Source organism: Pinus tabuliformis, chromosome 7, assembly GCF_031772625.1.
Source record: "Pinus tabuliformis cultivar Carrire ecotype Pingquan chromosome 7, CPIR1, whole genome shotgun sequence".
NCBI lineage: Eukaryota > Viridiplantae > Streptophyta > Pinopsida > Pinales > Pinaceae > Pinus > Pinus tabuliformis.
In genome coordinates, this window is record NC_142293.1 from 787,165,102 (window position 1) to 787,170,752 (window position 5,651).

Sequence of the window (5,651 nt, forward strand, 5' to 3'; positions counted from 1 at the left end):
ATGCGGTTATGCGAGTCAAATACGTTAATGATTGTTTTATTGTTTTTCTATTTTATTTGTTTTAATGAATAAGATTGAAAAATAATAAACAATTATTTACTTATTATATACTAAATATTTCTTTATCAAAAAAACAATCATTTACTCACTATATTTACTCACTATATGGTATTTAATATTTACCTATCAAAAACGGCAACTCCTATTTCAGATCCTATAGTAATATTAATGCTATCTGACATGCGAGCGAAATAACCATCGTCTTCTGAGTGACAGCACATGGAGAGAGTGAGCGTGGAGAAGGCACTCCATGGCTATCCCTTCGCATGTCAGATAACATTAATATTGCTATAGAATCAAAAATAGGAGAAACCATCAAAAACTCTTTATAATAATTAGGCGAAACCCAAAGAAACCACAACAACAATCGTGTTTGGGTCGGATGATGAGGGGAAGCCCGACATTTAATTCTCCTGTCGTCTACTGTCAATGCTTCTCACATTGTTGTTACTTGTAATTCATGTCACATACTGTACTGCTGCGTTCCATCTTCTGTGACAGGGAACGGTGACTGGGCGGGGCCAAGCAAGCGTCATTGGTGACTTATTCACTCACTTTCTGACGCTAGTCAGTGGTCAACAACGGCTGTTACATAACCGTATACTATCCGCGTCGCCTGCTTTATTTTTACTATACGTACCTCATTCAGTACATTCCGATATCGATGCCGCAACTAACGCTTCGAAACATTGCCGGTGATATCGCTTGCAGCACGGCGGGACTAAATTGTGAAACAAGTACGAATTTTTTGGGTAAAAAATTGTATCCATTCCACTTCAGTTGATATTGAGTTTTTGAATTTGAGTTTATATAAGGGTTTTACGCTTAGTTTTTGAATTTGAAGCTGGTGCAGGGTCAAAGGTTTATACAGAATTTACATAAATCTTGATGTAAGACTCTTGGATTTGGATTTGACAACCTCTTTACAAGAAAAACGAAATATCAAATGATTTGGAATGGTTACAAATGTTAAAAATAATGTGGTAGAAGTATGGCATATAGAATTTGTATTTATTTCTAACACATATATCAATAACATATTTGATAAAGAATTTTTTATTTTACTTCTATCAAATTTAATAATTAGGTTGAGAGGCTTTTCACAATTTAGTATGAAGGAAATGTTGTCACCTAATCGTTACATTTCAAAATAATAAAATAATAATTATATTAACAAATTAAAAATAGTAGCGACAAAAAAATTTATTCTCTGTCATAAGTAAAATACTTCAATTTCCACCTTAATTTTATGTAAAGTAAAGAAACTAATTTACTTTTTAACATTGAGGGAGATATGTAATTTCTTTGCTCTTTAATATTGAAGCAACATGATGTATAATTCATTTTATGTTTATTTTACATGCAATAGTTGAAACAAAAATTTATCAATAACACAACATAAAAAATTTCAATGTCTATATTAAAACACAAAAGAAAAAGAAAAAAAAAAATAAAAAAAATTCTTAATTTTCACTTCTCATTTCTTGAAAGATGTCTAATTTATTTCATTCTTAAAATAGAGTTGATATATAAGATTTAATCAAATATTTCAATATGCTTGTCAAGTAAAATATTTTAATATCAAACATATATAAAGAGAGAAATAGTGAGACAATTTGTATTCCATTAATATGCCGTATCTGATTGGAGGTATAGGAGAGATTTGTATTTCTTTCAATTTTTTTTATCTAGATTTAATATATAACATTTTAAAAATTATTAATTATATATACAAGTGTCATAGAGAGAGAATAATATAAATAAATTATTTCAATGTCAATGAAGGTATATATATAGTGTCGCTAAAAGCTACCATAGATTTATCTAACTCTAAATTTACTAAGAGATGAGAGGAATCAAATCTCTTGAGGTGCAAACTTTATCTCAAATTTTCACTCATAAATAGGTTTGCATCTTGAGAGATTTGATCTCTCTCGATAGTTGGTAGATCTAGAGTTAGATTGATCTATGTTGTTTTAATATTTAAATTGATGTAAAATTTACATAATATATAATATATTTATTATTATTAGGTTGATAGGTGTTTTATAACACATTATGGGACATGTTGTAGTGTAACATTAAATCAATAAAATGTTACATTTAAAATACAATGGAAAGCCCTCGATGGGGTGTAGTGACGAATGGAACGGGGCCTGGGGCAAAGTGCCCACAACCCACGAGATCGTAATTTTGCATTTATGATGGAAGGGCATTGTTGGAGTCTCACATGCAATCCTAAAGTTGGTTGAGGGTTTATGTATTGGTTTTGATGGCTAGAGAACTCATTTGCGGATAGAGGATAAGAGTTGAGGTGAGATCCTCGACCTCCTGGAGTAAATTCTCTATGAAGGTGGTATGCGCAAAGGTTTTGGTGTTGTGGGTAGTGGAGGTTTGCGTTGGACGGAAAGGATTTCAAGGTGCTTATTCCATCTAGAGAGTGGTTATGTGAGACGTCTATGTAGCCTACTATCATTGGCTGGTGGATGTCTTCATTTCAAAGGTCCTATTGTAGTTTTCAATTTGTAATCTTTTTGCGCTCACTCAAGTCTCTCCTTTGTTTTTATTGGGTCTCTTATTTAGTTGTTATGGAAGATTTGGTCTTAAGGGTCTTGAGTCTAAGTCTTTGTGTGCCAATTGTCTTTTCTAGTATGAGGAAAATGTCAGGAATGTTGGAGTAGTTCGGTATCGGGGTTTGGGTTGATTTCTTTTCTCTCGATGTAGGGAAGGTGTGGTTGGGTGTAACTGGAAGTCTTTGCAAGGGTTGGCTTGTGTGGGCTTTTTTGTGTGGCAAGGCAAGTGATGGGGGTGGGAATTGGGAAATTGCCTATGTTCTCTTAGGTGTCAAGTTCTCTTGGTCCCAAGGTGGCACCTATATTGTTTAATGGTTAAGGGTGAAGAGTCTTTGGTTGAGGAAATCTTGTCCTCCACCCTCTCTAGTGGGTCTTTGTCTATGGTTAAGTCTTTTGCACAATGTTATTGTGATGAGTTAATTTGCTGGTTTCCTGGTATTGCAAAGAGTGGGTCGAGTCGGTCTTTGTGCTCTTTTGAAGGTAAAGGAATTCCTTATAGCGATATTGATTCTCCCCTCAAGACTTTATGATACCGCCAAGGTAGAGGATGGGGAGTATGAGGGGTGTCAGTGGAAGATCGCATCCTAGTTAGCAAGGGGCAAGGCTATTCACCCAGAATTGAGCAGTAACTTATTTCAATGCAGTTCCACCTGAAATGCTTCTAGAAATTTGCAAGCTCAAGACAAAAGCAAGATAGGAAAGGCAACCTCTTTCGAATTCTGAGTTGTTAGAGGATATGTCATTTTGGGTGCTAGACCCTAGGCACACTAGAGGCAAGTGAAACTTAAAATTTAAACTCACTAGCACTTCATTGGCAAATGAATACTTTATTGCACTTGGTATTTAGGGACAAGCAAGTGGAGAAATACAATATTTTTGACTCTCTAGAGGATGTTAAGAGGATTCTTAGGAACCTGAGGTTTTGCCTGGATATAATTGATGCTCATCTAACACATGTAGAAAGCCACATAGCCTATGACTCAGATGGTGGGGACCTGTTCGATCCTCCTGGCTCTCGTATAAGGGTTTCAACTAATATTTCATCTTTAGATAATGATTAGTGAGCATGGATGGTGGGTGGCATTGTTTGGGGTTTTCTTGAAGCTTTTAGTTTTTTCATCTGCAAGTTCCTTGATGGCCTATTTGTCTTTGGATTACAATGTCATAGTTTGGTCGCGGCCATGTGTTTTTGTGAGATGTCATTGGCACATTTTATCGGTCTATGGTGTTCTCATCCATATCTTTTGTTATATGTTAATGGTGGTATGTGGCTTACATGGTTTTTGTGGAAGGCATGTTTGTATCTAGGCTGGATCTATATGGTTCTCGTCATATAAGTCGGCAGTCATTAATGTAGTGTTTTGGGAGGGTCGTGTCCTGGTAGTCTCCAAGTGCCTTGTACCACTCTATACATAGCATAATTACCAATTCTTATGTTTCTCCTAGGTGAATGCTTGTGTGGATGATAGAGCCAGTTGTCTCTTTTTGGATAATTGTATCTGTGTCTTGTGTCTAAATGTGTGTGGAGGTAGCCAGGCCATATCTACTCATGGTTTACATGTATTTTGATTTGAAGATTAGTTGGGTTCGTCTAGGGAACATATGTAGAGGTTCGAGAGGATTTGTTCCCTTTGTATGCAATCTAATATCCATGTAATTCAATTTTTCAGAGTAATGTAAAGTCTTTTAATTCACACAAAAAATGAATGGAGATATATATATATATATATATATATATATATATATATATATATATAGATATATATATACAAACTTCTTTCACATTAGATACATTATGTCGAAAATAATATAATGATTCATATTTTTAACTATTTTGTTTAAATTTAGTTAGTATCATTTTGAGTGGGCCTAATGGTTAAAAAAATGTGCTTCGCCTCCACCGTACTTCAAATTGGAAAGAGTAAAGTATGTATGCTATGTATATAATATTAAAAAATTATGAAAGCTTTTCAAATTCATCTTAACCCATAATCTATCAAATCATGAAATTAAATCCCCGTAACATGATAAATCTCAAGCTAATATGCATCTATATTGGCTATATTATTTTGTCATTTCAAATAATTTGAAAAATTAAATATCTTTATTTCAAAATTAAAATTTGAAAAACATTTATTTTGACAAAATTTGATTTTTTTTAAATGTTATAGTTTTCTTATAAATTTATATTAAATTATAAAAATAAAATAAATTAATAAATAAATAAATAAAATGAAATATATATATATATATATATATATATATATATATATATAATAATTTATAATTTATAATTTTAATCAACTTCTCATATAGTAATTTATAAATATAATATAATCAAAGTTGTGTACGTAATATAATATAATCAAAGTTGTGTACGTAATATATTTCGTTCACTTAGGACTGGAAAACTTTTTGCATGCACTAGTTTAAAATTTTTAAGCAAAAATTTTGAGGATCAAAGTTTTGGTTAATTAAATGAAATTATAGATTTTAGTAAATAATATATAGTAGTATGGAAAAAATAATTTTTATATTAAATATACAAAAGATAATTATGTATAGTTATATTGGATGTAAGGAACAGGTTAATGACTCAAAGGCGTTTGTTAGGAGTGAAATCTTACCTTCTTATGGATTACCAATGGGTTATTTTAGGTGGCATGATTTTCCTTAAATAATGGAGGCATTTGTTAGGAGTGAAATCTTACCCTCTTATGGATTACCAACAGGTTATTTCACGTGGCATGATTTTCCTTAAATAACGATGATGAGTCAGCCTACGCGATAGCAGCTAGAGATGGTTGTCCTCACGCAACCAGAGATCGTTGTCCTCACTGTTGGTTTCACATCCTAGTTATGATAGGTTTTCCCACCTTTGAAAAAAAAAAGATAACATTTGCATCACCACATAACCATTAAAAATAATTAGTCTAGAAAACATTTACACCACCATATAACCATTAGTTTTTTTTATATAATATATATTATTTTAAAAATAAATATTAAGGAAATTAA